The sequence below is a fragment of the Carica papaya genome, chromosome 8, assembly GCF_054855325.1.
Source record: "Carica papaya isolate Zhongbai chromosome 8, ASM5485532v1, whole genome shotgun sequence".
NCBI classification, from domain to species: domain Eukaryota; kingdom Viridiplantae; phylum Streptophyta; class Magnoliopsida; order Brassicales; family Caricaceae; genus Carica; species Carica papaya.
Genome location: NC_142316.1, coordinates 17,797,559 through 17,815,234, shown reverse-complemented (window position 1 = coordinate 17,815,234; position 17,676 = coordinate 17,797,559). Strand labels below are relative to the sequence as shown.

Below are 17,676 nucleotides of genomic sequence, written 5' to 3'. Positions count from 1 at the left end.
CTAAGAAAATGTTTGAAATATAAGGACTTCGCAGGAGGTCACCATTCCTAGTGCTATTCTCGGCCAAGCACCCTTAACTTGCGGAGTTCTGATAGAATCCGTTGCATTGGTGCTGGTATGATTGCTCATGTTTCATTCTGCGCTGCAAATACATACACTTTTTCTCCCTCCATCCCCCCTCCCGTCATTTGTTCCCTTGTGCATGCACTCTGCATCTCTCATTCTCGTTCTAATATCGATTAAAATGTCCCGGCTTCTTGACTCACATTTGCATATAAACCAGTGGACCCTATTTCCAGTCGCGCGTAACGTCGAACGACCCGTCTGAAAAAAAAATTTAGTGCGACACGAGGACTTCCCAGGAGGTCACCCATCCGAGTACTACTCTCGCCCAAGCACACTTAATTGCGGAGTTCTGATGGGATCCGGTGCATTTGTGCTGGTTTGATCGCACCTGTTTAAGTTCGCGCTGCAAATACATAAACTACTTCTCCGTTCTTCCCCCTCCCGTCATTTGTTTCCTTGTGCGTGCGCACTGCACCTCTCGTTCTCGTTCAAATATCAAGTAAAATGCCACAGCACCGTGACTCACATTTGCGAATAAATCTGTGGACCATAATTAAAGTCGCGCATAACGTCGAACGGCACATTTGAAAAAAAGAAAATGGGTGCAACACGAGAACTTCCAAGGAGGTAACCCATCATTGTACTACTTTCGTCAAAGCACACTTAACTGCGGAGTTCTGATGGGATCCGGTGCATTTGTGCTGGTGTGAGCGCACCTGTTTAATTTCGGGCATAAAATATATACACTCCTTCTTCCCTCCCCCCCTCCCATCATTTGTTTCCTTGTGCGTTCACACTGCACCTCTCCTTCTCGTTCTAATATCGATTAAAATGCCCCATATTCTTGACTAACATTTGCGTATAAACCAGCAGATTGTAGTTCCAGTCGCGCTTAACGTCGAACGACCCATCTGATAAAAAATTGGTGCGACACGAGGACTTCACAAGAGGTCACCCATCCGAGTACTACTCTCGCCCAAGCACACTTAACTGCGGAGTTCTGATGGGATCCGGTGCATTAGTGCTGGTATGACCGCACCCGTTTAATTTCGCGCTGCAAATACATAAACTCATTCTCCTTTCTTCCCCCTCCCGTCATTTGTTTCCTTGTGCGTGCGCACTGCACCTCTCGTTCTCGTTCAAATATCAAGTAAAATACCACGGCGCCGTGACTCACATTTGCGAATAAATCTGCGGACCATAATTAAAGTCGCGCGTAACGTCGAACGACACTTCTGAAAAAAAGAAAATGGGTGCAACACGAGAACTTCCCAGGAAGTAACCCATCATTGTACTACTTTCGCCAAAGCACACTTAACTGCGTAGTTCTGATGGGATCCGGTGCATTTGTGCTGGTGTGACCGCACCTGTTTAATTTCGTGCTGAAAATACATACACTCCTTATTCCCTCTCCCCTCCCATCATTTGTTTCCTTGTGCGTTCACACTGCACATCTCCTTCTCGTTCTAATATCGATTAAAATGCCCCTGATTCTTGACTCACATTTGCGTATAAACCAGCGGACCATAGTTCCAGTCGCGCCTAACGTCGAACGACCCATCTGAAAAAAAATTGTTGCGATACGAGGACTTCCCAAGAGGTCACCCATCCGAGTACTACTCTCGCCCAAGCACACTTAACTGCAGAGTTGTGATGGGATCCAGTGCAGTAGTGCTGGTATGATGCCACTTGTTTAATTTTGCGCTTCAAATACATACACACATTCTCGTTTCTTCCTCATCCCGTCATTTGTTTCCTTGTGCGTGCGCACTGCACCTCCCGTACTCGTTCTAATATCAAGTAAAATGCCACAGCACCGTGACTCACATTTGCGAATAAACCTGCGGACCATAAATCAAGTCGCGCATAACGTCGAAAGAATCATCTGCAGAAAGACGGGTGCAACACGAGGACTTCCCAAGAAAGTGGGTGAAATATAAGGACTTCGCAAGAGGTCACCCATCCGAGAACTTTTTTCGCCCAAGCACCATTAACTGCAGAGTTCTGATAGAATCCGTTGTATTAGTGCTGGTATGATCCCTCATGTTTCATTCTGCACTGCAAATACATACACTTTTTCTCCTTCCATCCCCTTCCCGTCATTTGTTTCCTTGTGCGTGCACTCTGCATCTCTCTTTCTCGTTCTAATATCAAGTAATATGCCCCGGCACCGTGACTCACCTTTGTAAATGAACCAGCGGTTTATAATTCCATTCGCGCGTAATGTCGAACAACCCATCCGAAAAAAAATAGGTACAACACGAGGGCTTTCCAGGTGGTGACCCATCCGCGTAATACTCTCGCCCAAGCACACTTAACAGCGGAGTTCTGATGGGATCCGGAGCTTTAGTGCTGGTATGATCGCACCTGTTTAATTTCGTGCTGTAAATACATACACTCCTTCTCATTTCTTCCCCCTCCCGTCATTTGTTTCCTTGTGCGTTCACACTTCACCTCTCATTCTCGTTCTAATATCGTTTAAAATGCCCCTGCTTCTTGACTCACACTTGCGTATAAACCAGCCGACCCTAGTTCCAGACGCGTGTAACGTCGAACGACCCGTTTGAAAAAAAATTGGTGCGACACGAGGACTTCCCAGGAGGTCACCCATCCGAGTACTAATCTCGCCCAAGCACACTTCACTGCGGAGTTCTGATGGGATCCGGTGCATTAGTGCTGGTATGATTGCACCCGTTTAATTTTGCGCTGCAAATACATAAACTCATTCCCCTTTCTTCCCCCTCCCGTCATTTGTTTCCTTGTGCGTGCGCACTGCACCTCCCGTTCTCGTTCTAATATCAAGTAAAATGCTACAGCGCCGTGACTCACATTTGCGAATAAACATGAGAACCATAATTCAAGTTGCGCGTAACGTCGAAAGAATCATCTGCAAAAAAATGGGTGCAACACGAGGACTTCCTAAGAAAATTGGTGAAATATAAGGACTTCGCAGGAGGTTACCCATCCTAGTGCTACTCTCGCCCAAGCACCCTTAACTTGCGAAGTTCTGATAGAATCCGTTGCATTGGTGCTGGTATGATTGCTCATGTTTCATTCTGCGCTGCAAATACATACACTTTTTCTCCCTCCATCCCCCCTCCCGTCATATGTTTCCTTGTGCGTGCGCTCTGCATCTCTCTTTCTCGTTCTAATATCAAGTAATATGCCCCGGCACCGTGACTCACCTTTGCAAATGAACCAGCGGTTTATAATTCCATTCGCGGGTAACGTCGAAAAACCCATCCGAAAAAAAATAGGTGCAACACGAGGGCTTCCCAAGTGGTCACCCATCCGAGTACTACTCTCGCCCAAGCACACTTAACTGCGGAGCTCTGATGGGATCCGGGGCTTTAGTGCTGGTAAGATCGCACATGTTTAAATTCGGGCTGCAAATACATACACTCATTTTCCTTTCTTCCCCCTCCCGTCATTTGTTTCCTTGGGCGTTCACACTTCACCTCTCATTCTCGTTCTAATATCGATTTAAAATGCCCCTACTTCTTGACTCACATTTGCGTATAAACCAGCGAACCCTAGTTCCAGACGCGCGTAACGTCGAACAACCCGTCTGAAAAGAAATTTGTGTGACACGAGGACTTCCCAGGAGGTCACCCATCCGAGTACTAATCTCGCCCAAGCACACTTCACTGCGGATTTCTAATGGGATCCGATGCATTAGTGCTGGTATGATCCCACCTGTTTAATTTCGCACTGCAAATACATAAACTCATTCCCCTTTCTTCCCCCTCCCGTCATTTGTTTCCTTGTGCGTGCGCACTGCACCTCCCGTGCTCCTTCTAATATAAAGTAAAATGCTACGGTGCCGTGACTCATATTTGCGAATAAACCTGAGGACCATAATTCATGTCACGCGTATCGTCGAAAGAATCATCTGCAAAAAAATGGGTGCAACACAAGGACTTCTTAAGAAAATTTGTGAAATATAAGGACTTCGCAGGAGGTCACCCATCCTAGTGCTACTCTCGCCCAAGCACCCTTAACTTGCGGAGTTCTGATAGAATCCGTTGCATTGGTGCTGGTATGATTGCTCATGTTTCATTCTGCGCTGCAAATACATACACTTTTTCTCCCTCCATCCCCCCTCCCGTCATTTGTTTTTTTGTGCGTGCGCACTGCACCTCCCGTGCTCGTTCTAATATAAAGTAAAATGCTACGGTGCCGTGACTCACATTTGCGAATAAACCTGAGGACCATAATTCAACTCGCGCGTATCGTCGAAAGAATCATCTGCAAAAAAATGGGTGCAACACGAGGACTTCCTAAGAAAATGGGTGAAATATAAGGACTTCGCAGGAGGTCACCCATCCTAGTGCTACTCTCGCCCAAGCACCCTTAACTTGCAGAGTTCTGAAAGAATCCGTTGCATTGGTGCTGGTATGATTGCTCATGTTTCATTCTGCGCTGCAAATACATACACTTTTTCTCCCTCCATCCCCCCTCCCGTCATTTGTTTCCTTGTGCGTGCACTCTGCATCTCTCCTTCTCATTCTAATATCGATTAAAATACCCCTGCTTCTTGACTGACATTTGCGTATAAACCAGTGGACCCGAGTTCCAGTCGCGCGTAACGTCGAACGACCCGTCTGAAAAGAAATTAGTGCGACACGAGGACTTCCTAGGAGGTCACCCATCCGAGTACTACTCTCGCCCAAGCACACTTAACTGCAGAGTTCTGATGGGATCCGGTGCATTAGTGCTGGTATGATCGCACCTGTTTAATTCCGCGCTGCAAATACATAAACTCCTTCTCCTTTCTTCCCCCTCCCGTCATTTCTTTCCTTGTGCGTGCGCACTGCACCTCCCGTGCTCGTTCTAATATCAAGTAAAATGCTAAGGTGCCATGACTCACATTTGCGAATAAACCTGAGGACCATAATTCAAGTCGCGCGTATCGTCGAAAGAATCATCTGCAAAAAAATGGGTACAACACGAGGACTTCTTAAGAAAATGGGTTAAATATAAGGACTTCGCAGGAGGTCACCCATCCTAGTGCTACTCTCGCCAAAGCATTCTTAACTTGCAGAGTTCTAATAGAATCCGTTACATTGGTGCTGGTATGATTGCTCATGTTTCATTCTGTGCTGCAAATACATACACTTTTTCTCCCTCTATCCCCCCTCCCGTCATTTGTTTCCTTGTGCGTGCACTCTGCATCTCTCCTTCTCATTCTAATATTGATTAAAATGTCCCTGCTTCTTGACTCACATTTGCATATAAACAAGTGGACCCTAGTTCCAGTCGCGCGTAACGTCGTACGACCTGTCTGAAAAAAAAATTAGTGCGACACGTGGATTTCCAAGGAGGTCACCCATCCGAGTACTACTCTCGCCCAAGCACACTTAACTGCGGAGTTCTACTGGGATCCGATGCATTAGTGCTGGGATGATCGCACCTATTTAATTTTGCGCTGCAAATACATAAACTCCTTCTCCTTTCTTCCCCCTCCCGTCATTTGTTTCCTTGTGCGTGCGCACTGCACCTCTCGTTCTCGTTCAAATATCAAGTAAAATGTCACGGCGCCGTGACTCACATTTGCGAATAAATCTGCGGACCATAATTAAAGTCGCGCGTAACGTCGAACGACACATCTTAAAAAAAGAAAATGGGTGCAACACGAGAACTTCCCACGAGGTAACTCATCATTGTACTACTTTTCCCAAAGCACACTTAACTGCGGAGTTCTGATGGGATCCGGTCCATTTGTGGTGGTATGATCGCACCTGTTTAATTTTGCGCTGCAAATACATAAACTCATTCCCCTTTCTTCCCCCTCCCGTCATTTGTTTCCTTGTGCGTGCGCACTGCACCTCCCGTGCTCCTTCTAATATAAAGTAAAATGCTACGGTGCCGTGACTCACTTTTGCGAATAAACCTGAGCACCACAATTCAAGTCACGCGTATCGTCGAAAGAATCATCTGCAAAAAAATGGGTGCATCAAAAGGACTTCGCAGGAGGTCACCCATCCTAGTGCTACTCTCGCCCAAGCACCCTTAACTTGCGGAGTTCTGATAGAATCCGTTGCATTGGTGCTGGTATAATTGCTCATGTTTCATTCTGCGCTGCAAATACATACACTTTTTCTCCCTCCATCCCCCCTCCCGTCATTTGTTTCCTTGTGCGTGCGCACTGCACCTCCCGTGCTCGTTCTAATATAAAGTAAAATGCTACGGTGCCGTGACTCACATTTGCGAATAAACCTGAGGACCATAATTCAAGTCGCGCGTATCGTCGAAAGAATCATCTGCAAAAAAATGGGTGCAACACGAGGACTTCCTAAGAAAATTGGTGAAATATAAGGACTTCGCAGGAGGTCACCCATCCTAGTGCTACTATCGCCCAAGCACCCTTAACTTGCGGAGTTCTGATAGAATCCGTTGCATTGGTGCTGGTATGATTGCTCATGTTTCATTCTGCGATGCAAATACATACACTTTTTCTCCCTCCATCCCCCCTCCCGTCATTTGTTTCCTTGTGCGTGCGCACTGCACCTCTCCTTCTCGTTCAAATATCAAGTAAAATGCCACGGCGCCGTGACTCACATTTGCGAATAAATCTGCGGACCATAATTAAAGTCACGCGTAACGTCGAACGGCACATCTGAAAAAAAGAAAATGGGTGCAACACGAGAACTTCCCTGGAGGTAACCTATCATTGTACTACTTTCGCCAAAGCACACTTAACTGCGGAGTTATGATGGGATCCGGTGCATTTGTGCTGGTGTGACCGCACCTGTTTAATTTCGTGCTGAAAATACATACACTCCTTCTTCCCTCCTCCCCTCCCATCATTTGTTTCCTTGTGCGTTCACACTGCACCTCTCCTGCTCGTTATAATATCGATTAAAATGCCACTGATTCTTGACTCACATTTGCGTATAAACCAGCGGACCATAGTTCCAGTCGCGCGTAACGTCGAACGACCCATATGAAAAAAAATTGTTGCGATACGAGGACTTCCCAAGAGGTCACCCATCGAGTACTACTCTCACCAAAGCACACTTAACTGCAGAGTTCTGATGGGATCTAGTGCATTAGTGCTGGTATGATGCCACTTGTTTAATTTTGCGCTTCAAATACATACACTCCCTCTCTTTTCTTCCTCATCCCGTTATTTGTTTCCTTGTGCGTGCGCACTGCACCTCCCGTTCTCGTTCTAATATCAAGTAAAATGCCACGGCGCCGTGACTCACATTTGCGAATAAACCTGAGGACCATAATTTAAGTCGCGCGTAACGTCGAAAGAATCATCTGTAGAAAAATAGGTGCAACACGAGGACTTCCTAAGAAAATGGGTGAAATATAAGGACTTCGCAGGAGGTCACCCATCCAAGTACTTTTCTCGCACAATCACCCTTATCTGCGGAGTTCTGATAGAATCCGTTGCATTAGTGCTGGTATGATCCCTCATGTTTCATTCTGCACTGCAGATACATACACTCTTTCTCCTCCCATCCACCGACCCGTCATTTGTTTCCTTATGCGTGCACTCTGCACCTCTCTTTCTCGTTCTAATATCAAGTAATATGCCCCGGCACAGTGACTCACCTTTGCAAGTGAACCAGCGGTTTATAATTCCATTTGCGCGTAACGTCGAACAACCCATCCGAAAAAAATAGGTGCAACGCGAGGGCTTCCCAAGTTGTCACCCATCCGAGTACTACTCTCACCCAAGCACACTTAAGTGCGGAGTTCTGATGGGATCCGGGGCTTTACTGCTGGTATGATCGCACCTGTTTAATTTCGCGCTGCAAATACATACACTCCTTCTCATTTCTTCCCCCTCCGGTCATTTGTTTCCTTGTGCGTTCACACTTCACCTCTCATTCTCGTTCTAATATCGATTAAAATGCCCCTGCTTCTTGACTCACATTTGCGTATAAACCAACGGACCCTAGTTCCAGACTCGCGTAATCTCAAACGACCCGTCTGAAAAAAAATTGGTGCGACACGAGGACTTTCCAGGAGGTCACCCATCCGAGTACTAATCTCGCCCAAGCACACTTAACTGCGGAGTTCTGATGGGATCCGGGGCATTAGTGCTGGTATGATCGCACCTGTTTAATTTCGCGCTACAAATACATAAACTCATTCCCCTTCCCCCTCCCGTCATTTCTTTACCTTGTGCGTGCGCACTGCACCGCCCGTGCTCGTTCTAATATCAAGTAAAATACTACGGTGCCGTGACTCACATTTGCGAATAAACCTGAGGACCATAATTCAACTCGCGCGTATCGTCGAAAGAATCATCTGCAAAAAAATGGGTGCAACACGAGGACTTCCTAAGAAAATTGGTGAAATATAAGGACTTCGCAGGAGGTCAACCATCCTAGTGCTACTCTCGCCCAAGCACCCTTAACTTGCAGAGTTCTGAAAGAATCCGTTGCGTTGGTGCTGGTATGATTGCTCATGTTTCATTCTGCGCTGCAAATACATACACTTTTTCTCCCTCCATCCCCCCTCCCGTCATTTGTTTCCTTGTGCGTGCACTCTGCATCTCTCCTTCTCATTTTAATATCGATTAAAATGTCCCTGCTTCATGACTCACATTTGCTTATAAACCAGTGGACCCTAGTTCCAGTCGCGCGCAACGTCGAACGACCGTCTGAAAAGAAATTAGTGCGACACGAGGACTTCCTAGGAGGTCACCCATCCGAGTACTACTCTCGCCCAAGCACACTTAACTGCGGAGTTCTGATGGGATCCGGTGCATTAGTGCTGGTACGATCGCACTTGTTTAATTTCGCACTGCAAATACATAAACTTCTTCTCCTTTCTTCCCCCTCCCGTCATTTCTTTCCTTTTGCGTACGCACTACACCTCCCGTGCTCGCTCTAATATCAAGTAAAATGCTAAGGTTTCGTGACTCACATTTGCGAATAAACCTGAGGACCATAATTCAAGTCGCGCGTATCGTCGAAAGAATCATCTGCAAAAAAATGGGTATAACATGAGGACTTCTTAAGAAAATGGGTGAAATATAAGGACTTCGAAGGAGGTCACCCATCCTAGTGCTACTCTCGCCCAAGCACCCTTAACTTGCGGAGTTCTAATAGAATCCGTTACATTGGTGCTGGTATGATTGCTCATGTTTCATTCTGCGCTGCAAATACATACACTTTTTCTCCCTCACACTTAACTGCGGAGTTCTGATGGGATCCGGAGCTTTAGTGCTGGTATGATCACACACTCCTTCTCCTTTCTTCCCCCGCCCGTCATTTGTTTCCATGTGCGTTCACACTTCACCTCTCATTCTCGTTCTAATATCGATTAAAATGCCCCTGCTTCTTGACTCACATTTGCGAATAAACTAGCGGACCCTAGTTCCAGACGCGCGTAACGTCGAACGACCCGTCTGAAAAATAATTGGTGCGACACGAGGACTTCCCAGGAGGTCACCCATCCGAGTACTAATCTCGCTCGAGCACACATAACTGCGGAGTTCTGATGGGATCCGGTGCATTAGTGCTAGTATGATCACACCTGTATAATTTCGCGCTGCAAATACATAAACTCATTCCCCTTTCTTCCCCCACCCGTTATTTATTTCCTTGTGCGTGCGCACTGCACCTCCCGTTCTCGTTCTAATATCAAGTAAAATGCTACAGCGCCGTGACTCACATTTGCAAATAAACCTGAGGACCATAATTCAAGTCGCGCGTAACGTCGAAAGAATTATCTACAAAAAAATGGGTGCAACACGAGGACTTCAGAAGAAAATGGGTTAAATACAAAGACTTCGCAGGAGGTAACCCATGCTAGTATTACTCTCGCCCAAGCACCCTTACCTACGGAGTTCTGATAGAATCCGTTGCATTAGTGCTGGTATGATCGCACCTGTTTCATTTCGTGCTGAAAATACATGCACTCCTTCTCCTTCCCTCCCCCTCCCATCAATTGTTTCCTTGTGCGTGCACTCTGCATCTCTCATTCTCGTTTTAATATCGATTAAAATGCCCCTGCTTCTTGACTCACATTTGTGTATAAACCAGCGGACCCTAGTTCCAGTCGCGCGTAACGTCGAACGACCCGTCTGGAAAAAAATTAGTGCGACACGAGGACTTCTCAGGATGTCACCCATCCGAGTACTGCTCTCGCCCAAGCACACTTAACTGCGGAGTTTTGATGGGATCCGATGCATTAGTACTGGTATGATCGCACATGTTTAATTTCGCACTGCAAATGCATAAACTCCTTCTCCTTTCTTCCCACTCCCTTCATTTGTTTCCTTGTGCGTGCGCACTGCACCTCTCGTTCTCATTCAAATATCAAGTAAAATGCCACGGCGCCGTGACTCACATTTGCGAATAAATCTGCGAACCATAATTAAAGTCGCGCGTAATGTCGAACAGCACATCTGAAAAAAAGAAAATGGGTGCAACACCAGAACTTCCGAGGAGGTAACCCATCATTGTACTACTTTTGCCAAAGCACACTTAACTGCAGAGTTCTGATGGGATCCGGTGCATTTGTGCTGGTGTGACCGCACCTATTTAATTTCGTGCTGAAAATACATACACTCCTTCTTCCCTCCCCCCCTCCCATCATTTGTTTCCTTGTGCATTCACACTGCACCTCTCCTTCTCGTTCTAATATCGATTAAAAAGTCCCTGATTCTTGACTCACATTTGCGTATAAACAAGCGGACCATAGTTCCAGTCGCGCGTAACGTCGAACGACCCATCTAAAAAAAAATTGTTGCGATACGAGGACTTCCCAAGAGGTCACCCATCCGAGAACTATTTTCACCCAAGCGCGCTTAACTGCAGAGTTCTGATGGGATCCAGTGCATTAGTGCTGGTATAATCACACCCGTTTAATTTCGCGCTGCAAATACATAAACTCCTTCTCTTTTCTTCCCCATCCCGTCATTTGTTTCCTTGTGCGTGCGAACTGCACCTCTCGTAGTCGTTCTAATATCAAGTAAAATGCCACGGAGCCGTGACTCACATTTGCGAATAAACCTGCGGACCATAAATCAAGTCGCGTGTAACGTCGAAAGAATCATCTACAAAAAGATGGGTGCAACACGAGGACTTCACAAGAAAATGGGTGAAATATAAGGACTTCGCAGGAGGTAACCCATGCTAGTACTACTCTCGCCCAAGCACCCTTACCTATGGAGTTCTGATAGAATCCGATGCATTAGTGCTGGTATAATCGCACCTGTTTCATTTCGTGCTGAAAATACATACACTCCTTCTTCCTTCCCCCCCTCCCATCATTTGTTTCCTTGTGCGTTCACACTGCACCTCTCCTTCTCGTTCTAATATCGATTAAAATACCCCTGATTCTTGACTCACATTTGCGTATAAACCAGCGGACCATAGTTCCAGTCGCGCGTAACATCGAACGACCCGTCTGAAAAAAAATTTGTGCAACACAAGGACTTCCCAGGAGGTCACCCATCCGAGTACTACTCTCGCCCAAGCACACTTAACTGCGGAGTTCGGATGGGATCCGATGCATTAGTGCTGGTATGATCGCACCAGTTTAATTTCGCGCTGCAAATACATAAACTCCTTCTCCTTTCTTCTCCCTCCCGTCATTTGTTTCCTTGTGCGTGCGCACTGCACCTCCCGTGCTCGTTCTAATGTCAAGTAAAATACTACGGTACCGTGACTCAAATTTGCGAATAAACCTGAGGACCATAATTCAAGTCGCGCGTAACGTCGAAAGAATCATCTGCAAAAAAATGGGTGCAACACGAGGACTTCACAAGAAAATGGGTGAAATATAAGGACTTCGCAGGAGGTAACCCTTGCTAGTACTACTTTCACCCAAGCACCATTACCTACGGGGCTCTGATAGAATCCGTTGCATTAGTGCTGGTATGATCGCACTTGTTTCATTTCGTGCTGAAAATACGTACACTCCTTCTCCTTCCCTCCCCCTCCCATCAATTGTTTCCTTGTGCGTTCACACTACACCTCTCCTTCTCGTTCTAATATCGATTAAAATGCCTCTACTTCTTGACTCACATTTGCGTATAAACCAGCGGGCCCCCAGTTCCAGTCGCGCGTAACGTCGAACGACCCGTCTGAAAAAAAATTGGTGCGACACGAGGACTTCCCAGGAGGTCACCCATCCGAGTACTACTCTCGTCCAAGCAAACTTAACTGCGGAGTTCTGATGGGATCCGGTGCATTAGTGCTGGTATGATCGCACCCATTTAATTTCGCGTCGCAAATACATAAACTCCTCCTTTCTTCCCCCTCCCGTCATTTGTTTCCTTGTGCGTGCGCACTGCACCTCCCGTGCTCGTTCTAATATCAAGTAAAATGCTACGGCGCCGTGACTCACATTTGCGAAAAAACCTGAGGACCATAATTATACTCGCGCGTACCGTCGAAAGAATTATCTGCAAAAAAATGGGTGCAACACGAGGACTTCCTAAGAAAATGGGTGAAATATAAGGACTTCGCAGGAGGTCACCCATCCTAGTGCTACTCTCGCCCATGCACCCTTAACTTGTGGAGTTCTGATAGAATCCGTTGCATTGGAGCTGGTATGATTGCTCATGTTTCATTCTGCGCTGAAAATACATACACTTTTTCTCCCTCCATCCCCCCTCCCGTCATTTGTTTCCTTGTGCGTGCACTCTGCATCTCTCATTCTCGTTCTAATATCGATTAAAATGCCCCTGCTTCTTGACTCATATTTGCGTATAAACCAGTGGACCCTAGTTCCAGTCGCGCGTAACGTCGAACGACCCGTCTGAAAAAAAAAAATTAGTGCGACACGATGACTTCCTAGGAGGTCACCCATCCGAGTACTAATCTCGCCCAAACACACTTAACTGCAGAGTTCTAATGGAATCCGATGCATTAGTGCTGGTATGATCGCACCTGTTTAATTTTGCGCTGCAAATACATAAACTCCTTCTCCTTTCTTCCCCCTCCCGTCATTTGTTTCCTTGTGCGTGCGCACTGTACCTCTCGTTCTCGTTCAAATATCAAGTAAAATGCCACGGCACCGTGACTCACATTTGCGAATAAATCTGCAGACCATAATTAAAGTCGCGCGTAACGTCGAACGGCACATCTGAAAAAAAAAAATGGGTGCAACACGAGAACTTCCCATGAGATAACCCATCATTGTACTACTTACGCCAAAGCACACTTAACTACGAAGTTCTGATGGGATCCGGTGCATTTGTGCTGGTGTGACCGCACCTGTTTAATTTCGTGCTGAAAATACATACACTCCTTCTTCCTTCCCCCATCCCATCATTTGTTTCCTTGTGCGTTCACACTGCACCTCTCCTTCTCGTTCTAATATCGATTAAAATGCCCCTGATTCTTGACTCACATTTGCATATAAACCAGCGGACCATAGTTCCAGTCGCGTGTAACGTCGAACGACCAATCTGAAAAAAAAAAAGTTGCAACACAAGGGCTTCCCAAGTGGTCACCCATCCAAGTACTACTCTCGCCCAAGCACACTTAACTGCGGAGTTCTGATGGGATCCGGAGCTTTAGTGCTGGTATGATCGCATCTGTTTAATTTCGCGCTGCAAATACATACACTTCTTCTCCTTTCTTCCCCCTCCCGTCATTTGTTTCTTTGTGCGTTCACATTTCACCTATCATTCTCGTTCTAATATTGATTAAAATGCCCCTGCTTCTTGACTCACATTTGCGTATAAACCAGTGGACCCTAGTTCCAGACGTGCGTAACGTCGAACGACCCGTCTGAAAAAAAATTGATGCGACACGAGGACTTCCCAGGAGGTCACCCATCGGAGTACTAATCTCGCCCAAGCACACTTCACTGCGGAGTTCTGATGGGATCCGGTACATTAGTGCGGGTATGATCGCACCTGTTTAATTTTGCGCTTCAAATACATAAACTCATTCCCCTTTCTTCCCCCTCCCAGCATTTGTTTCTTTATGCGTGCGAACTGCACCTCCCGTTCTCGTTCTAATATCAAGTAAAATGCTAAAGCGCCGTGACTCACATTTGCGAATAAACCTGAGGACCATAATTCAAGTCGCGCGTAACATCGAAAGAATCATCTGCAAAAAAATGGGTGCAACACGAGGACTTCACAAGAAAATGGGTGAAATATAAGGACTTCGCAGGAGGTAACCCATACTAGTACTACTCTCGCCCAAGCACCCTTACCTACGGAGTTCTGATAGAATCCGTTGCATTAGCGCTGGTATGATCGCACCTGTTTCATTTCGTGCTGAAAATACATACACTCCTTCTCCTTCCCTCCCCCTCCGATCAAATGTTTCCTTGTGCGTTCACACTGCACCTCTCCTTCTCGTTCTAATATCGATTAAAATGCTCCTGCTTCTTGACTCATAATTGCGTATAAACCAGCGGACCCCAGTTCCAGTCGAGCGTAACGTCGAACGACTCGTCTGAAAAAAAATTGGTGCGACACGAGGACTTCCCAGGAGGTCACCCATCCAAGAACTACTCTCGCCCAAACACACTTAACTGCGGAGTTCTGATGGGTTCCGGTGCATTAGTGCTGGTATGATCGCACCCGTTTAATTCCGCGCTGCCAATACATAAACTCCTTCTCCTTTCTTCCCCCTCCCGTCATTTGTTTCCTTGTGCGTGCGCACTGCACCTACCGTGCTCGTTCTAATATCAAGTAAAATGCTACGGTGCCGTGACTCACATTTGCGAATAAATCTGAGGACCATAATTCAAGTCCCGCATATCGTCGAAAGAATCATCTGCAAAAAAATGGGTGAAATATAAGGACTTCGCAGGAGGTCACCCATCCTAGTGCTACTCTCGCCAAAGCACCCTTAACTTGTGGAGTTCTGATAGAATCTGTTGCATTGGTGCTGGTATGATTGCTCATGTTTCATTCTGCGCTGCAAATACATACACTTTTTCTCCCTCCATCCCCCCTCCCGTCATTTGTTTCCTTGTGCGTGCGCTCTACATCTCTCCTTCTCGTTCTAATATCGATTAAAATGCCCCTGCTTCTTGACTCACATTTGCGTATAAACCAGTGGACCCTAATTCCAGTCGCGCGCAATGTCGAATGACCAGTCTGAAAAAAAAAATTAGTGCGACTTGAGGACTTCCAAGGAGGTCACCCATCCAAGTACTACTCTCGCCCAAGCATACTTAACTGCGGAGTTCTGATGGGATCCGGTGCATTAGTGCTTGTATGATCGCACCTGTTTAATGTTGGGCTGCAAATACATAAATTCCTTGCCCTTTCTTTCCCCTCCCGTCATTTGTTTCCTTGTGCGTGCGCACTGCACCTCTCGTTCTCGTTCAAATATCAAGTAAAATGCCACGAAGCTGTGACTCACATTTGCGAATAAATCTGCGGAAAATAATTAAAGTCGCGCGTAACGTCGAACGGCACATCTGAAAAAAAAAAATGGGTGCAACAGGAGAACTTCCCACGAGGTAACCCATCTTTGTACTACTTTCACCAAAGCACACTTAACTGCGGAGTTCTGATGGGATCCGGTGCATTTGTGCTGGTATGATCGCACCTGTTTAATTTTGCGCTGCAAATACATAAACTCATTCCCCTTTCTTCCCCCTCCCGTCATTTGTTTCCTTGTGCGTGCGCACTGCACCTCCCGTTCACGTTCTAATATCAAGTAAAATGCTACAGCACCGTGACTCACATTTGCGAATAAACCTGAGGACCATAATACAAGTCGCGCGTAATGTCGAAAGAATCATCTGCAAAAAAATGGGTGCAACACGAAGACTTCACAAGAAAATGGGTGAAATATAAGGACTTCGCAGGAGGTAACCCATGCTAGTACTACTCTCGCCCAAGCACCCTTACCTACGGAGTTCTGATAGAATCCGTTGCATTAGTGCTGGTATGATCGCACCTGTTTCATTTCGCGCTGCAAATACATACACTCCTTCTCCATTCTTCCCCCTCCCGTCATTTGTTTCCCTGGGCGTGCGCATTGCACCTCTCGTTCTCGTTCAAATATCAGGTAAAATGCCACGGCGCCGTGACTCACATTTGCGAATAAATCTGCGGACCATAATTAAAGTCGCGCGTAATGTCGAACGGCACATCTGGAAAAAAAAATGGGTGCAACACGAGAACTTCCCAGGAGGTAACCCATCATTGTACTACTTTCGCCAAAGCACACATAACTGCGGAGTTCTTATGGGATCTGGTGCATTTGTGCTGGTGTGACCGCACATGTTTAATTTCGTGCTGAAAATACATACACACCATCTTCCCTCCCCCCCTCCCATCATTTGTTTCCTTGTGCGTTCACACTGCACCTCTCATTCTCGTTCTAATATCGATTAAAATGTCCCTGATTCTTGACTCACATTTGCGTATAAACCAGCGGACCATAGTTCCAGTCGCGCGTAACGTCGAATGACCCATCTGAAAAAAAATTGTTGCGATACGAGGACTTTCCAAGAGGTCACCCATCTGAGTACTACACTCACCCAAGCACACTTAACTGCAGAGTTCTCATGGGATCCAGTGCATTAGTGCTAGTATGATGCCACTTGTTTAATTTTGCGCTTCAAATACATACACTCCTTCTCTTTTCTTCCTCCTCCCGTCATTTGTTTCCATGTGCGTGCGCACTGCACCTCCCGTACTCGTTTTAATATCAAGTAAAATACCACGGTGCCGTGACTCACATTTGCGAATAAACCTGCGGACCATAAATCAAGTCGCGCGTAACGTCGAAAGAATCAGCTACAAAAAGATGGGTTCAACACGAGGACCTACCAAGAAAATGGGTGAAATATAAAGACTTTGCATGAGGTTACCCATCCGAGTACTTTTCTCGCCCAAGCACCCTTAACTGCGGAGTTCTGATAGAATCCGTTGCATTAGTGCTGGTATGATCCCTCATGTTTCATTCTGCACTGCAAATACATGCACTCTTTCTCCTCCCATCCCCCCTCCCGTCATTTGTTTCCTTTTGCGTGCACTCTGCATCTATCTTTCTCGTTCTAATATAAAGTAATGTGCCCCGGCACCGTGACTCACCTTTGCAAATGAACCAGCGGTTTATAATTCCATTCGCGCGTAACGTCGAACAACCCATCCGAAAAAAAATAGGTACAACACGAGGGCTTCCCAAGTGGTCACCCATCCGAGTACTACTCTCGCCCAAGCACACTTAACTGCAGAGTTCTGATGGGATCCGGGGCTTTAGTGCTGGTATAATCGCACCTGTTTAATTTCGCGCTGCAAATACATACACTCATTCTCCTTTCTTCCCGCTCCCATCATTTGTTTCCTTGTGCGTTAACACTTCACCTCTCATTCTCGTTCTAATATCGATTAAAATGCCCCTGCTTATTGACTCACATTTGCGTATAAACCAGCGGACCCTAGTTCCAGGCGCGCGTAACGTCGAACGACTCATTTGAAAAAAAATTGGTTCGACACGAGGACTTCCCAGGAGGTCACCAATCCGAGTACTAATCTCGCCCAAGCACACTTAACTACGGAGTTCTGATGGGATCCGGTGCAATAGTGCTGGTATGATCGCACCCATTTAATTTTGCGCTACAATTACATAAACTCATTCCCCTTTCTTCCCCCTCCCGTCATTTGTTTCCTTGTGCGTGCGCACTGCACCTCCCGTTCTCGTTCTAATA

General features: G+C 46.3%; 7 non-coding genes and 25 pseudogenes across 7 annotated transcripts; all 32 read right to left on the bottom strand.

Annotated features, from left to right (window-relative positions):
• Positions 1 to 337: 337 nt before the first annotated feature.
• Positions 338 to 456, bottom strand: LOC148246307 (5S ribosomal RNA). Its single transcript, XR_015814986.1, has one exon. It is a non-coding gene; the product is annotated as a 5S ribosomal RNA (ribosomal RNA).
• Positions 457 to 665: 209 nt separating this feature from the next.
• On the bottom strand, positions 666 to 784 carry LOC148246306 (5S ribosomal RNA; annotated as a pseudogene).
• A 204-nt stretch (positions 785 to 988) lies between these two features.
• On the bottom strand, positions 989 to 1,107 carry LOC148246305 (5S ribosomal RNA). Its single transcript, XR_015814510.1, has one exon. It is a non-coding gene; the product is annotated as a 5S ribosomal RNA (ribosomal RNA).
• A 209-nt stretch (positions 1,108 to 1,316) lies between these two features.
• On the bottom strand, positions 1,317 to 1,435 carry LOC148246304 (5S ribosomal RNA; annotated as a pseudogene).
• Positions 1,436 to 1,638: 203 nt separating this feature from the next.
• On the bottom strand, positions 1,639 to 1,756 carry LOC148246303 (5S ribosomal RNA; annotated as a pseudogene).
• Positions 1,757 to 2,316: 560 nt separating this feature from the next.
• On the bottom strand, positions 2,317 to 2,435 carry LOC148246302 (5S ribosomal RNA; annotated as a pseudogene).
• A 205-nt stretch (positions 2,436 to 2,640) lies between these two features.
• On the bottom strand, positions 2,641 to 2,759 carry LOC148246301 (5S ribosomal RNA; annotated as a pseudogene).
• A 561-nt stretch (positions 2,760 to 3,320) lies between these two features.
• LOC148246300 (5S ribosomal RNA) lies at positions 3,321 to 3,439 on the bottom strand (annotated as a pseudogene).
• A 206-nt stretch (positions 3,440 to 3,645) lies between these two features.
• LOC148246299 (5S ribosomal RNA) lies at positions 3,646 to 3,764 on the bottom strand (annotated as a pseudogene).
• A 917-nt stretch (positions 3,765 to 4,681) lies between these two features.
• Positions 4,682 to 4,800, bottom strand: LOC148246298 (5S ribosomal RNA). The gene has a single exon (XR_015815322.1). It is a non-coding gene; the product is annotated as a 5S ribosomal RNA (ribosomal RNA).
• A 562-nt stretch (positions 4,801 to 5,362) lies between these two features.
• On the bottom strand, positions 5,363 to 5,481 carry LOC148246297 (5S ribosomal RNA; annotated as a pseudogene).
• A 209-nt stretch (positions 5,482 to 5,690) lies between these two features.
• Positions 5,691 to 5,809, bottom strand: LOC148246296 (5S ribosomal RNA; annotated as a pseudogene).
• Positions 5,810 to 6,700: 891 nt separating this feature from the next.
• LOC148246295 (5S ribosomal RNA) lies at positions 6,701 to 6,819 on the bottom strand (annotated as a pseudogene).
• Positions 6,820 to 7,700: 881 nt separating this feature from the next.
• On the bottom strand, positions 7,701 to 7,819 carry LOC148246294 (5S ribosomal RNA; annotated as a pseudogene).
• A 205-nt stretch (positions 7,820 to 8,024) lies between these two features.
• Positions 8,025 to 8,143, bottom strand: LOC148246293 (5S ribosomal RNA; annotated as a pseudogene).
• Positions 8,144 to 8,700: 557 nt separating this feature from the next.
• On the bottom strand, positions 8,701 to 8,819 carry LOC148246292 (5S ribosomal RNA). The gene has a single exon (XR_015815434.1). It is a non-coding gene; the product is annotated as a 5S ribosomal RNA (ribosomal RNA).
• A 631-nt stretch (positions 8,820 to 9,450) lies between these two features.
• On the bottom strand, positions 9,451 to 9,569 carry LOC148246291 (5S ribosomal RNA; annotated as a pseudogene).
• A 559-nt stretch (positions 9,570 to 10,128) lies between these two features.
• Positions 10,129 to 10,247, bottom strand: LOC148246290 (5S ribosomal RNA; annotated as a pseudogene).
• A 209-nt stretch (positions 10,248 to 10,456) lies between these two features.
• On the bottom strand, positions 10,457 to 10,575 carry LOC148246289 (5S ribosomal RNA; annotated as a pseudogene).
• Positions 10,576 to 10,779: 204 nt separating this feature from the next.
• Positions 10,780 to 10,898, bottom strand: LOC148246288 (5S ribosomal RNA; annotated as a pseudogene).
• A 558-nt stretch (positions 10,899 to 11,456) lies between these two features.
• Positions 11,457 to 11,575, bottom strand: LOC148246287 (5S ribosomal RNA). Its single transcript, XR_015814600.1, has one exon. It is a non-coding gene; the product is annotated as a 5S ribosomal RNA (ribosomal RNA).
• Positions 11,576 to 12,135: 560 nt separating this feature from the next.
• On the bottom strand, positions 12,136 to 12,254 carry LOC148246286 (5S ribosomal RNA). The gene has a single exon (XR_015815257.1). It is a non-coding gene; the product is annotated as a 5S ribosomal RNA (ribosomal RNA).
• A 561-nt stretch (positions 12,255 to 12,815) lies between these two features.
• LOC148246285 (5S ribosomal RNA) lies at positions 12,816 to 12,934 on the bottom strand (annotated as a pseudogene).
• Positions 12,935 to 13,142: 208 nt separating this feature from the next.
• LOC148246284 (5S ribosomal RNA) lies at positions 13,143 to 13,261 on the bottom strand (annotated as a pseudogene).
• Positions 13,262 to 13,465: 204 nt separating this feature from the next.
• Positions 13,466 to 13,584, bottom strand: LOC148246283 (5S ribosomal RNA). Its single transcript, XR_015815954.1, has one exon. It is a non-coding gene; the product is annotated as a 5S ribosomal RNA (ribosomal RNA).
• Positions 13,585 to 13,789: 205 nt separating this feature from the next.
• Positions 13,790 to 13,908, bottom strand: LOC148246282 (5S ribosomal RNA; annotated as a pseudogene).
• Positions 13,909 to 14,467: 559 nt separating this feature from the next.
• On the bottom strand, positions 14,468 to 14,586 carry LOC148246281 (5S ribosomal RNA; annotated as a pseudogene).
• A 533-nt stretch (positions 14,587 to 15,119) lies between these two features.
• Positions 15,120 to 15,238, bottom strand: LOC148246280 (5S ribosomal RNA; annotated as a pseudogene).
• Positions 15,239 to 15,446: 208 nt separating this feature from the next.
• On the bottom strand, positions 15,447 to 15,565 carry LOC148246279 (5S ribosomal RNA; annotated as a pseudogene).
• Positions 15,566 to 16,126: 561 nt separating this feature from the next.
• Positions 16,127 to 16,245, bottom strand: LOC148246278 (5S ribosomal RNA; annotated as a pseudogene).
• Positions 16,246 to 17,128: 883 nt separating this feature from the next.
• LOC148246277 (5S ribosomal RNA) lies at positions 17,129 to 17,247 on the bottom strand (annotated as a pseudogene).
• A 205-nt stretch (positions 17,248 to 17,452) lies between these two features.
• On the bottom strand, positions 17,453 to 17,571 carry LOC148246276 (5S ribosomal RNA; annotated as a pseudogene).
• Positions 17,572 to 17,676: the final 105 nt, after the last annotated feature.